Raw genomic sequence first — 15,175 nt, 5'->3', positions numbered from 1 at the left:
GGAAGAAACCCACGTGGACACGGGGAGAACATGCAAACTCCACACAGAAAGGACCCGGACCGCCCCACCTGGGGATCGAACCCAGGACATATTTTCATTTTCATGGCTGTGAGTAGGGCTGGGCGATATGGATCAAAAATAATATCTCGATATTTTTTGCTGAACGGCGATATACGATATATATCTCGATATTTTTTTATCCCATAAGGTAATAACAAAAAGACACTTCTGAGACAAAGCTACATGTTCCAATTTTTTTACAGGCACTTTTATTAATATTCATGAGTACTCAAACACAAGAGTCAGAACAACAGGAGACGCGCCGCTACGTTATTATTACTTTCTCAACACTTAATGTGAAGTAAATACGTGCATGTCAGCGCGTACATGAGCTTGTATTGGTTTTTGAAACGAATAACGACTCGTTTTCTTGTTTTTTAACTTTGGGATTTGAAGTGAAAACGAATGAAGGTACACGGAGCTGGAACCGGAACCTTTTATCTGGACTTGTTTTCGGCATTCTCTACAGAATACATTATTCTGCTGCTCATCTGACACTTTGAATTCGAACCATCTCCAAATAATTCCAAAAAGAGTCATTATTTTTCTTCTTAGTAAGCAGCTCCTCTTCGATAGCTTCTGTCACGTCTTTATCCGTCTCCATGCTACCGCTGCCTGCAGGAATTACTGGTGAAGCGGTGGGGAGGGGTGAGTTGTGTTCAGTGAGGGAGAGAGGCGGGGCAGTGAGGGAGGGGGGCGGGGCAGTGAGGGAGAGGGGCGGGGCAGTGAGGGAGAGGGGCGGGGCAGGTGAACATGTGCAGAGACTAACTGGGAGAAGAGAAAGACGAACTGTCGGATCTAACTGGAACGCAACATCTATATCGATATATGCGATATTGTCTTATCTTATATCGCGTATGAAAATATATCGATATTTTATAAAATCTCGATATATCGCCCAGCCCTAGCTGTGAGGTTAAAACCGTTCTTGTATTGTCTTGTGTAAGAATTTGTTTTGTGGTTTTAGGCTTGTGTACTTGTTGGTGGGCCACTGTACTTCACCGCAGCACCGCCCGAGCGCCCTGTGCAAAACCTTGATTAACTGTAATCATTTCAGCATTTATCTCTTTGTATTCTTGATATTCTGTCCACACCTACAGTGAATTCATTACGTTTTGCCGAAATTATCTAGACATTCCTCATCATTATTAAGCTCAGGTGATTCAGTCACACCCACACAAAAAAATAAAAAATTTATTAATTCGGTGATTGTTTCAGCTCCACTTTATTCTGGTCCAGTTCACTGGATGAAAAGTATGAAACACTCTGGACAGGTCGCCGGGAATCACAGGGCAGACAGAAACACATTCACTCACACACACACACACACACACACACACACACACACACACATATACTTAGGGCACTTTGTAGTCACACCAATTGGCTTGACTGCATGTCTTTGGACCAACCGTTTGGGGAAGGCTCCTTCCCTTCCCTAAATAACTGTACCTGTGTATAAATAAACACATGGTTTGATAAATGTGGCATGAAGGAATTGCAGTTGCCTGCACAGCCAGAAAGGTGGTGGTGGCGGGGGGGAGGGGTATGTGCAATTCCACACTAATATCCATGGTTTTGTAACTAGATGTTTAACACACTCCTGTATCTGATGTATTTAACGTACATCCTACTTGCTGCTCGTCTATACCAGGATAGGATGAATGAGAATAAGCTATGCAGACTGATATCGTTGTATCGGCTGCCCTCACGCTTTGTTTATGTGACTTCATAGCCTGAGAGGTTAATCACAAGGAGGAAGAGGTGACGACGAGCGGAAATAAGTAGTCAAATAAAACGTAATGAGGTGTGTGAGACATTTCCAATTCCCTTTCAACATAAACATAGAATGAATAAAACTATTTTTAGTACATCACATGTTTGTCATCACATCTTATAATAACATAATAAAATAAAAAGATGATTGGACTAATTCATTTTTTAATCAAAGTCACTCTCCTCGCACACACACACACACACACACACACACACACAAAGACACACACTCCATGCCCCAGTGTTACAGTAGGACATGACTGACCACGTCTATAAGCTCATGTTGCTTTTGAGTCTATAGGTGTAGCTGGTAAAGGTATGATTTGCTGGGTGTGCATTTCACAAAGGTTTATTTATTTATTTATTAGGATTTTAACGTCATGTTTTACACACTTTTGTTACATTCATGACAGGACAGACAGTTACCGGTTACACAAGATTCATCAGCTCAAGTCAAACGTTTAATGTCAAACAGTCATGGACAATTTAGTATCTCCAATTCATTTCACTTGCACGTCTTTGGACTGTGGGAGGAAACCGGAGGAAACCCACGAAGACACGGGGAGAACATGCAAACTCCACACAGAAAGGACCCGGACCGCCCCACCTGGGAATCGAACCCAGGAGCTTCTTGCTGTGGGGCGACAGTGCTACCCACCGAGCCACCGTGCCGCCACATTTTTCAGAGGAAGCACAACTGGTAGGTGATGTTTTATGATGAGTGAAGTGAGTGAGACTCTATTGATTTATTATATCAGAACTACCTGAACACAGGGCTATTCAGGATAAGCAGCCGATGGCAGCGTAAAGCGAGTGGGAGATAAACATGAGTGTATGTGTGTGCTATTTTATCAGGCCACTGAAGGATTAATTGGTGCTTTTGAAAGCGCTGGTGCTTAACACATTGCTAAAGGGTCTAAAGAGCACTCAACTATAAACTATAAGTAAGCTAAATGCTTAGTGTGCAGGCTGTGCTATCTGGTGCTGTTTGGCGACCCATAAATACAGGAGCAGGTGAAAAAAAATCTCTCACCTCTTTACCACAGCCAACCATGTCTTTAGATGCCTCTTTAAATTCGAACCCTGGATCATTGCAGTAGTAAGCTACTGCTAAAGGGTCTAAAGTGCATGCATGTACACCAGTGATAAACTTTAAGTAAGTTAAATGCCTAGTGTGCAGGCTGAATAGCTCCATCTGGTCATGAAAAAACACACTTTAGAGGCATGGACTTTATTCGTCCTCACTTTTAAATCACTGTTTTGTGCATAATAAAGCACAAAGGTTTGTCTAAACAAAGCTCTGTGATGGGTTTTAGATTTTAAATTTCATCCTATTATGAACCAGATAAAGCAAATACTCTGTGCTCACTTCCAACACGTCGTCCAGACTGATGACTTCAGGTTTTTAATAAAGTTATTTAGGGTAATGTGGGGTGGTGACACATCACATCGATTAAGCAAAGATAAGCAACATATTTCTTTCAAAAAATAAAAAGACCTATACAGATACTTACACCGACCAGGCATAACATTATGAGCACTGAGCGTGAGAACCAGATTGTGATGGCTAGACGACTGGGTCAGAGCATCTCCAAAACTGCAGCTCTTGTGTGGTGTTCCCGGTCTGCAGTGGTCAGTATCTATCAAAAGTGCTCCAAGGAAGGAACAGTGTTAAACCGGCGACAGGTTCATGGGCGGCCAAGGCTCATTGATGAACGTGGGGAGCGAAGGCTGGGCTGTAAGGTCCGATCCAACAGACGAGCTACTGTAGCTCAAACTGCTGAAGAAGTTCATGCTGGTTCTGATAGAAAGGTGTCAGAATACACAGTGCAGCATCACAGTTTGTTGTGTATGGGGCTGCACAGCCGCAGACCAGTCAGGGTGCCCATGCTGACCCGTCCAACGGGGGACCAACACAATATTAGGAAGGTGGTCATAATGTTATGCATTATCGGTGTATACATTTATAACTGTATAAAACAATTTATATGTGGCTCATCTGAATAAAACATGTCATATGCATTCATTAAAGTTTATGTTAACTTGGCAGCACGAGTGTTTTGCTAGTAATGGCATAAATGTGTGCTTACACCGCTAGATAAAACGGGCTGATAGCACTGTTTAGTTAGCATGGTGATGATAATATTAGCATTTTGTTGTGTTCGGATATTAGCATGAGTGACAAATTTGGAATGAAGCCTGCAGCACTTACAGAGCAAACAGAGCTAACAATAGTAACTAGTGTTAATTCCAGTAGCACTAATAAGCTAGTAAACCAACATGCTTTAGAAATTCACAGGTACTGGCCACGGCATGGACACCGTGATGTAAACACACAAACAAGATCACACAAGATCCCAAAACCGAGGACGGTGTATGAGGATAGTTCTTAAATGTTCAGACACAGAAGCGGCACATGATCTCTTTTAAAATTGTCCTTCACTAAAAGAACTCGACACCGTGTAAATCATCCAGCTGGTTTAGTTTGCCGTGTGTATCATGCTCAGTGATAGCTCAGTGGTTAAGGTACTGGACTAGTAAACAGAAGGTTGCCGGTTCAAGCCCCGCCACCACCAAGTTGCCACTGTTGGGTCCCTGAGCAAGGCCCTTAACCCTCAATTGCTCATCGTGTTCAGCTCATTGTGTAAGTCGCTTTGGATAAAAGCGTCTGCTAAATGCTTAAAATGTAAATGTAAATGAGTGAGTTATCTGTGTGTACAAACACTTCGGTGTTACAGCTTCCACAGTTGAGGGGTCATTATTCCCAGGGGCAGCAGGAATAGTTGCCACTACTCTTGTGGAATCGCATCTTAAAATGAATGAAAACATTTAAAAAAGGAACCCCATGTCAATGCTCAGGATTTATAAAGGGATGTCCAACAAGCTTGTAGTCCGGTGTCCAAATGGTTTATTTATATTATATAAAAAAACAGACAACTAAACGTTTTACAAGCCAGTTTTGTAGACCAGCGGTCCTCAACCTTTTCTGCACCATGGACCGGTTTCGTATAAGATATAATTTCTACTCTCAAATGAACGAGACGCTGCTCCCACCTAGGGGTGATTGGAGACAATAACACCAGTAAAAAAAGTAGTGTTTTTATTGCTGATGTAGCGATCGATAAATATTTATTATCTCTGTGCGGCCCGGTAATAAATGACCCACGGACCGGTACCGGTCGGCTAGACTGGTGGTTGGGGACCACTGTTGTACAAGACTATGGCTATTTTTCCAACCTTGTATAAACAAGAATCAAAACAGCATTTGGGAAAGAAAAAAAACAGATCTATACACACGCAGCTGTTGTTGATTAACTAATGAACTTGTTAGATAAAACAGTATTATAATTAGTACTAACTGTAATATTTAAATTCTACGTGTGTTAGCTGTTTTAATAAATTTAAAGCATTTATAGGTGTTTTATTAAAATAATCCCAACTGCTGATAGATTTATTTTATTTCAGGTATTTTTGTAGTTTATTAGAAGAACTCTATATTAAAACAATCCAGGTTTGTTGGGCTTGCTTACTTCATATGCTGCGCGGCATAATAGACCATGTCATACGCAAATGATCCACAGTGACAACATCAGCTCATTTGATTTGTAAAACACACTCTGAAAACCTCATAGCAGCCTGGAAGAAATGACCATAAATCATTTTATTTACAGCTGCAGTTAGTGCAAGAATTTCACTTGTTTGATGTCATGCACAGTAACCCTTTCCTGAAAAAATATTTAATTTTTTTTTATCATATATTAACATATGAATGTTAGATGAGGCTATTTTTATATAATTCAGCATCATGTTCGAGTTGTACACTACTTTAGCCCTAAGAAATGCAGGGAACATCATGGAAGTTTAAATGCAATGTTAAAAAAAATTCCACTTCATAATTTTAAGCTTGTGAGTTCTGTAGCAGTCCTAAAGTCTTGTACTGGGGTCTTGTCCCACATTTAACTCAAAATGAACAAAGGGCTCCTTCTTAACCAATTAGTTCAACAATAAAATCAAAACATTTGGAGGAGAAATTTCTCAAGAGAGGGAGCAGATGTGCCTTTAATCCAAGACCGGATAGAAATAGTATTGTTGCCGCTCAGGTGGCGCGGCGGTAAAAACACACGCTGGAACCAGAGCTGGGATCTTGAATACATCGTATCGAGTCTCAGCTCTGCCTGCCGGCTGAGGCTGAGCGGCCACATGAACAACGATCGGCCTGTTGTTCAGATATGGGCGGGACTAAGCCGGAGGCGGTCTCTCTACCATGACTGGTGCAACTATGCACTTGGCACCTGCACAGACATGAGAAAAGAGTGCTCTCAGGGTGTGTCTCTCCGTACACAGTGCTGATCCGCATTGCACTCGTCAAAGTGTAGGTGATGAGATGCATACGGCTGCTGCCCACGTGTCGGAGGGGGCGTGGGTTAGCTTCGTTCTCCTCAATCAGAGCGGGGATCGGCATTGGTGGAGAGGAAGCGTGACGCAATCGGGCAACTGGACGCGCTAAAAAGGGAGAAAATTCATAAACAAAACAAAAAAGAAAGAAAAAAAGAGAAATAGTATTGTCTATTGTTTTTTTCTCCGATCCATTTTGGCGACCCCTAAAAACGGGAGCAGTAGAAAGAGGAAAAAAATACTCACCTAACTACACTGAGTTTTTCTTCTGGCTGTTGGGACCAGCACTGAGAGTGCACTTAGGTGTGTACCTCTAAATAGCTAGGTTATTTACCACAGCCAATCATGTCTGTAGATGCCCGTCTGGCCGGTAGCACTGCTGAGATTTAAACCCCGGATCATAGTAGTAGTGAGCTGTTGCATTTTATTGCAGTGCCATACTGTTCAGTAATACATATTAGTATTGAATTTAGTCCTGTTAGCATCATGGTGTAACAGTGGACAGTAGAGATGTACCGATCGGGGTTTTTGGCACCGATTCCGATCTCCGATCTACTTTCAGGGACATCGGCCGATAGCCGATTCCGATCGGGGGGGTGGGTGTGGTGGAGGTTTAGCAGTAAAAAAAATAAATAAACTTAAAAAGAGCCTCACAGTGTAGATAAACCGGAGCAGCGCGCGCGTGTGTGTTTGTGCCTTTAGAAGAGACGCTTTGTTCACAGTATCGCTATAAGTGATTCATTGATTCATGAGTCGATTCGTTTTATGTGAAGCGTAAGTTTCTCTTCTCGGTTATCTCTCCGTGTTTACTGTTATTAATTAAATGTCGTGGTTTTAAATAAACACCAGATACTACAGAACATTCTGTGTGACTCTCTTACATTAAAAAGCTTCATTAAAAAGCTTCATTAAACTGCTATTACCACAGATCTGTAACCGAGTCAGACTCGTTCCGTCTAAGGAGCTAAAAGTTCAGCAGATGATCCTGAACTAAGGAATTTGGTAATGAATAAACTTTTGCCTCTGATTGGCTCTGTAACGTTTTCTGTTCTCATCTACATCACAAGTAAGAACCGCTTACGATTTACCAAAGTGAACCAGGAGTTTATATAACGTGCTGATAGAATCGACTCAGATGTGACCGGGTTGAATTATCTTTTTAAAGTAAATATTACAATCAACAAAATTACATCGTATGTATGATGCACAACGTTAACGATGTTATTTTAGGTCATGAAGAGCTTTCACTGTGGTTTCTGTACGATGGTTGATGAATGGTGATGTGATGGTTGGCGTCTGGATCAATCCACTGAGCTGTTAACTTAACGTGATCTTTATATATCACACGATCGGATCGGCTACTTTTAGGAAATTTCGGCCGATCGCCGATAGCATATTTTGATTAAAAATCGGCCGATACCGATTCGTAGCCGATCGATCGTCCCATCTCTAGTGGACAGCACTAAAAATGCTCAGATACACGCAGATATTTGTGTTTATATATACAGTGTATCACAAAAGTGAGTACACCCCTCACATTTCTGCAAATATTTCATTATATCTTTTCATGGGACAACACTATAGACATGAAACTTGGATATAACTTAGAGTAGTCAGTGTACAGCTTGTATAGCAGTGTAGATTTACTGTCTTCTGAAAATAACTCAACACACAGCCATTAATGTCTAAATAGCTGGCAACATAAGTGAGTACACCCCACAGTGAACATGTCCAAATTGTGCCCAAATGTGTCGTTGTCCCTCCCTGGTGTCATGTGTCAAGGTCCCAGGTGTAAATGGGGAGCAGGGCTGTTAAATTTGGTGTTTTGGGTACAATTCTCTTATACTGGCCACTGGATATTCAACATGGCACCTCATGGCAAAGAACTCTCTGAGGATGTGAGAAATAGAATTGTTGCTCTTCACAAAGATGGCCTGGGCTATAAGAAGATTGCTAACACCCTGAAACTGAGCTACAGCATGGTGGCCAAGGTCATACAGCGGTTTTCCAGGACAGGTTCCACTCGGAACAGGCTTCGCCAGGGTCGACCAAAGAAGTTGAGTCCACGTGTTCGGCGTCATATCCAGAGGTTGGCTTTCAAAAATAGACACATGAGTGCTGCCAGCATTGCTGCAGAGGTTGAAGACGTGGGAGGTCAGCCTGTCAGTGCTCAGACCATACACCGCACACTGCATCAACTCGGTCTGCATGGTCGTCATCCCAGAAGGAAGCTGACGCACAAGAAAGCCCACAAACAGTTTGCTGAAGACAAGCAGTCCAAGAACATGGATTACTGGAATGCCCTGTGGTCTGACGAGACCAAGATAAACTTGTTTGGCTCAGATGGTGTCCAGCATGTTTGGCGGCGCCCTGGTGAGAAGTACCAAGACAACTGTATCTTGCCTACAGTCAAGCATGGTGGTGGTAGCATCATGGTCTTGGGCTGCATGAGTGTTGCTGGCACTGGGGAGCTGCAGTTCACTGAGGGAAACATGAATTCCAACATGTACTGTGACATTCTGAAACAGAGCATGATCCCCTCCTTTCGAAAACTGGGCCTCATGGCAGTTTTCCAACAGGATAACGACCCCAAACACAACCTCCAAGATGACAACTGCCTTGCTGAGGAAGCTGAAGGTAAAGGTGATGGACTAAACCCAATTGAGCACCTGTGGCACATCCTCAAGTGGAAGGTGGAGGAGTTCAAGGTGTCTAACATCCACCAGCTCCGTGATGTCATCATGGAGGAGTGGAAGAGGATTCCAGTAGCAACCTGTGCAGCTCTGGTGAATTCCATGCCCAGGAGGGTTAAGGCAGTGCTGGATAATAATGGTGGTCACACAAAATATTGACACTTTGGGCACAATTTGGACATGTTCACTGTGGGGTGTACTCACTTATGTTGCCAGCCATTTAGACATTAATGGCTGTGTGTTGAGTTATTTTCAGAAGACAGTAAATCTACACTGCTATACAAGTTGTACACTGACTACTCTAAGTTATATCCAAGTTTTATTTCTATAGTGTTGTCCCATGAAAAGATATAATAAAATATTTGCAGAAATGTGAGGGGTGTACTCACTTTTGTGATACACTGTATTTTTTGTATTTAATTGCCCTTTTCTTGCTAGTATTCAGTGATGAAACTGTAACCTTTGTATAAAAAATGTTTTCACATGTAAACTCTCGCTGTAATAAAACCGCAGGACAGAGGTCCAGTGTTAGAGTAGTTATAAGCAAACTGACGGCTGCAGCGTTTCAAAAATTACAAAACATAAAAGAAGTATTTAAATGTACAAATCTTAACGAAAAGAACCGAGTCACCTTTGGCCAACACCAGATACTAAAAGAATTCCTTTCACACAATTCCTTATTCTAGATACAACAAAGGCTATTGTGGATTCCTAACGCAGCATAATGAAGGACAGTGGTAAATATTGCTGTGGTTGAAGGTAGGTCATCCATTAAAACAGTTAAAACTGGTTCTACTGGCTTTCTGTGGTTTCTCAGTCTGCATGAGTCTGTGATTGTGATCATAAGTATTAAAGCAATCTTACGTATATAAGCAAAATGAGGTGTACTCATGGTAAGGTCCTGCATGTAGCAGTGTGTGATATAAACACAGCAGTAATACCGGGCGAGGGCAGGACGGAATAAAGGTGCGCTGCTCTAATTTACCTGCTGGCTTTGATGAAATCTGCACACAGGTAATCGAGGGTGGGAATAAGTCAGAGCGCACTCCAGCTACACCCAGAACTGTGTGAGCACACCGACAATAAACGTCAGGTTCAAAGAGAGCAAGGGCGTGTCCATTAGGAACCTATCTGTGATCTTCAGTCATGCCACTGCCCAGGAACAACCGGCTTAAATGTGTTGAAATCTGATCCCACAACCTGACGCGCGTGTACAGAGTGCAGATTGGGCCCTGGATAACATAGTCAGGTAAAGCTGCTGCTCTCTGGATGCCCTGTACGTCAACTACAAGTGAGCTCTTCGCTTTTAAACAGATTGAACAACTCAGGTATCCTGTAGAAACCTTTTGGTGAGGTTACAGTGACATTCAGTCATAAGGACACGTGAATGAATGAATGAATGAACGAATGAATGAATTAATGCCCTTAATGCCTTTTCTGTGCAATCCCTTGGTAAAAAAAGAAAAACTAGAACATTTGCTGTCACAGTCTGGTCTCAATTGTTAAGTCTTAAATATTAAGGTCTAAAACTAAAAAAAAATAAGATAAAAATATTGGCTAGACTGTTTCTCCCCTCTGCCCCCAATGAAGTCTGTGCAGACGCCTGACCGGCTAATAACACCGCTGAGTCTTGAACCCTGAATTCCTGGATGGTAGCAGTAGTGGGCTAGTGTACCGTACTGCTGTGACTCCCAGGCCCAGGGAAGGGGGGTCTGCTCGAGCCTATCCCAGCTTTTCAGTGGGCGCAATTCACACAGTAACACTCTGGAGGGGGCGCCAGTCCATCGCAGGGCAGACACACACACACACACACACACACACACACACATTAACCTGACTGCATGTTTTGGACTGTGAGAGGAAACCGGAGCTCACGGAGGAAACCCAGGCAGACACGGGGAGAACATGCCAACTCCGCACAGAATGGACCCGGACCGTCCCGCCTGGGGATCGAACCCAGGACCTTCTTGCTGTGAGGCGACAGCGCTACCCACCTTGCCACCGTGCCACACCACCATTAAACACTACTTTATAAAGAGGTTTTTATCTCAATGCTGACCTTATTTATAGCATTATTTTTTATTAGAGATGCATGAGTACGGATACTGGTATCGGGTATTGGCCCGATACCGCGCTCATTAACTCGTACTCGTACTCGCAAACGAGGCTCCGATACTAAACATCCGATACCTTGTGCCTAGTGCACGTTGCTGCGTTAACGCAGGGATTTTCACCCACGGGAGACAGATTGAATTATTCTCACTGACCACGCTCACACGCACGTTTAATGTTATTTAGTTCCGTTTGAAAAAAAAAACAACACTTCAAAATAGAGCTAACAGTGAAGATAACCGGTTACAAAAGCAGCGACCGCCGTTATAGGACGTGTTTGTGTTCAATACTCTGTTCACAGTGTCGATACCAGTGATTCAGGAGTCGACTCATTTTAAGCTTCTTTTCTCAGTCATCTCTCCGTGTTTACTGTTATAATAAATGATGCGGTTGTAAATAAACACCAACTACTACAGAACATTCTGTGTGACTCGCTTACCTTATAAAGCTATTTTACACTAAAAACTACACTATTCCATAATGCTCCAGATTGCATCATTCTAAATAGGTATCGGTATCGGTATCGGCGAGTACTAAAATACATGTACTTGTACTCGGTTGGGGAAAAAATGGTATCGATGCATCCCTATTTTTTATATTAATAAAAAAATAAATAAAATAAACAAACGGCTCATGTATATTTGCTTATTTATTTTCCTGGCCTTGCTTAATCTTTTTTCTGAGAAAACCTTCAGTGTGGTCTTTTTCATATATATCTGTAAAATATCTGTACACAAGTACACTGAATTAAAGTGAGAGCTGAGCTACAGATCTCTACAGAGTACAAGCGCTGATCTGTAACTCACCCCGAACTCACCCCGAACTCACCCACAGCGCAAATGCACCTGTTGATTGTTTGCAAACACGTTGCAATTCCACATGTGTGTTTTATACTTAACTGAGATGCTTGTAAGCGTATCGGTATACAGTTAACCGACCAGTAATGCTGATTCGTGGGTAAATTAAACTGGCAACGCTAACAGCCGAAAGCCGAGGAGTGTGAGCCACACCTCCAGTATTTCCATCGCCCTTGGTGTTGACGTGATTCTGCGAGGACAACCTGAAGCACAAGGAGTTCTTACAAGTGTCCACAAAACAGGAAACTCTAACTTCACCACTAATATTAATATTATTTTCTCTTCTTATGTTTGAGCTGATTTTGGTTTACTGCTTATATAGCTAAACACTGATCTAAACAAAGCTCACAATGTGCGCACAAAGCTCCCTGAGATTTACATAACAAAACGACAAACCACTTGCACTTGCTTCATTTTGAAACGTGCCAAGTCACTGCTACAACACGTCCTAAGTGCCAGGCGTATAGGGGGAGCGCTTTATTAAAATGCGTGCTGATTAAAGGCAGCTAAAGCGCAGTTTGTTTTTGGCACGGTGTGTACAGGGGACCTGAGAGGAGCGTGGGACCGGCCTCGGTGGGGAAGGAGAGTGTGTACATACACACCTGACTCCCTCTGGACTCGCACGACTTGTTTTTCAGCTTCTGGCTTTGCATAAGGGTCTTTTTTAACCACTCAGCTGGGGGTGATTATTTCAGCAATGGCACGTGCACTACACATGGGACTTTACTCGCAAATTATGGAGTTTTGAAAAATCGGACATGTAGAAGAACCTTTATGAGTGAAATCATTGTTCTTGGGTCTCGGGTGCCCCCAAGTTCTGTATTTGAAGTCTAACATAATGCATAAGTAATTGCAAATCACACGAGACCAAGAACAGCTGTTTAAACATTCAATTAAGAATTATTAACAAATCTAGAATTAATAAATGTATTAAACAGGGATGCAAATTCTGCCACAGATTACTGACCGTCATTAGCCAATGGTAAACCGATAACCCAAGAGCTAACAGTGTCACATCAACATATAAAACACATCACTGAGCTTCGTATCAACACGTCTCTACACTGTATTTAATACACAGGTTCAGAATATAGATTAAGTAACAAACAGTTCATTACAAGTTCTAACTAAACATGCTAATCATAATTGATAAAGAAGTGGGTATATTAAAATGCTTCCTGACAACATTAGTCATTAGTAGTCATTAGAAGACGATACACAGAAGCTTTTTAGTTTTAGTGTTTAACAGCATGTACCATTTGTTTGTTTGTTTGTTTATTAGGATTTTAACGTCATGTTTTACACTTTGGTTACATTCATGACAGGAACGGTAGTTACTCATTACACAAGATTCATCAGTTCACAAGTTTATATCGAACACAGTCTTGGACAATTCAGTGTCTTCGATTCACCTCGCTTGCATGACTTTTGATTGTGGGAGGAAACCGGAGAACCCGGAGGAAACCCATGCAAACACGGGGAGAACATGCAAACTCCACACAGATCGAACCCAGGACCTTCTTGCTGTGAGGCGACAGTGCTACCCACTTAGCCCGTTGTCACTTTGTTATATCAGGTCATTGTTTTAGTGCTTCTAGAACCATTATAGCGTCCTTAGATTTTATATTCTTTGTTTTTGTTTTTTTTGTATTTTCATTTTTGTGATTGCAAGAAGTCCGTATTAAATATAAAATTCTGGTCCTCACTTTTAAAGCACTTCATGGTCTCGCCCCCGCCTATCTTACTAAACTTCTCACACGTCGCACACCATCACGCAGACTAAGGTCGTCAGACACAAATCAGCTTTCTGTTCCTCGATTTAGGATGTCCACTATGGGCGGCAGATCCTTCAGCCCTCGACTCTTCGCTCTATTTCTTCTCTTTCTGTTTTTAGGTTGTCTCTAAAGACCCATCTCTTCTCACAACATTTTCATTTTACTTCTTGAACTTATATTTCTAACCTATCCTCACACACTTCTGTTTGTTTTTTTGTTTTGTTTCCACTCTCTATTACTGTACAACGACCTATTATTAAGTCTGAGGACTATTTCTGCCTTGTCTCATTTAAAGATTTTAAAGTTAAAGATAGCTTGGCATTTAGTAACCAGGTGTCTGATAATGCTGGGGGGAGGTAAGACAAGTCCTGCGAAGTTGGGGTTCTAGTGTGTACTACCTGGTCCTTTCAGTTTCCAAGGTATGTCATTGCCTGGACACCTATGTTTGGACAGATTTCATGTCATTTATTTCTAGTCCGTGTGCTCCATTCACGCACATGCAGAGTTTAACATGCAGTCAGGCTCCATACTGAAACAACACGGCTTCAATTTGTAATTTGGATTTAAATACTTTCACTGTTCATTACAGAGCTGCCACCTGCTTACCGCATTACCTGCATTACCCTTTAATCATTGGCATCCCTAATACTAAGGAGTTGACAAATACTTGACAAATGAATAACTTCACCTTCCTAGTGGCTTTATTTCACATTTCTGATATTTTTAACTGCTGTTTATTCAGTTTAGCTTGCAAGTGACTGTACTGTATAAGCATGATTGAGTTATACCCTGTGAAAATTGGATCTCATTAGGGTAAATGTTAAGTAGAGCAGCAGTCAGTGATATAAAACAGTGACGTCGAACAGTCTAGATAAGAATAACGAAATGACCTCCAAATGAAATCACAAACCTTACACTCTGTGACCTAAGCTGTAAAATGCTTTTCTTACGTCATGCAGTCGACTAAGATTAAGCAGTTATAATGGAAAACGTTGTGCACTTCAGCGGAGAGACAACGTTCTAATGTTTTACCCTAACGCTGTAATGTTTACATATTATGCTCCGACTTTAATCTGGTGTTAGAAATCATGATTACTAACTAACTCATTTAAACATGTTGGGTTATTTTCACTTGCCAAGTATGAATAAAATGCTGGAACTGTAGAGAAATGGCTACTACAAGACGTTTAACCATATCTAGATGAATTAATCACTTTTAGTGAGATTATTAAATAATAATACATCATTAATAAAAATGTTACTAAATGCTGAATATTAATAATTTATTTAAAGGGTAAAAGCAACTCAGCTCTGACCTTAACCTTGTACAGCACTTTGGTCAACGTAAGTTGTTTTAAGAGTGCTTTACTTTACTTACTTTACTTACTTACTTAACTTACTTTACTTAACTTACTTAACTTACTTAACTTACTTTACTTAACTTACTTTACTTAACTTACTTTACTTAACTTACTTTACTTAACTTACTTAACTTACTTAACTTACT

General features: G+C 41.5%; 1 protein-coding gene across 1 annotated transcript in view; it reads right to left on the bottom strand.

The window, feature by feature from the left end:
* myo5b (myosin VB) overlaps window positions 1-15,175 on the bottom strand; it is a 74,891-nt gene that overhangs the window by 53,934 nt on the left and 5,782 nt on the right. The gene's annotated exons all lie outside the window — the stretch shown is intronic.

This window comes from Trichomycterus rosablanca, chromosome 16 (assembly GCF_030014385.1).
Source record: "Trichomycterus rosablanca isolate fTriRos1 chromosome 16, fTriRos1.hap1, whole genome shotgun sequence".
NCBI lineage: Eukaryota > Metazoa > Chordata > Actinopteri > Siluriformes > Trichomycteridae > Trichomycterus > Trichomycterus rosablanca.
The sequence above is the reverse complement of the archived record's forward strand: the minus strand, read 5'-3'. Positions and strand labels throughout refer to the sequence as shown.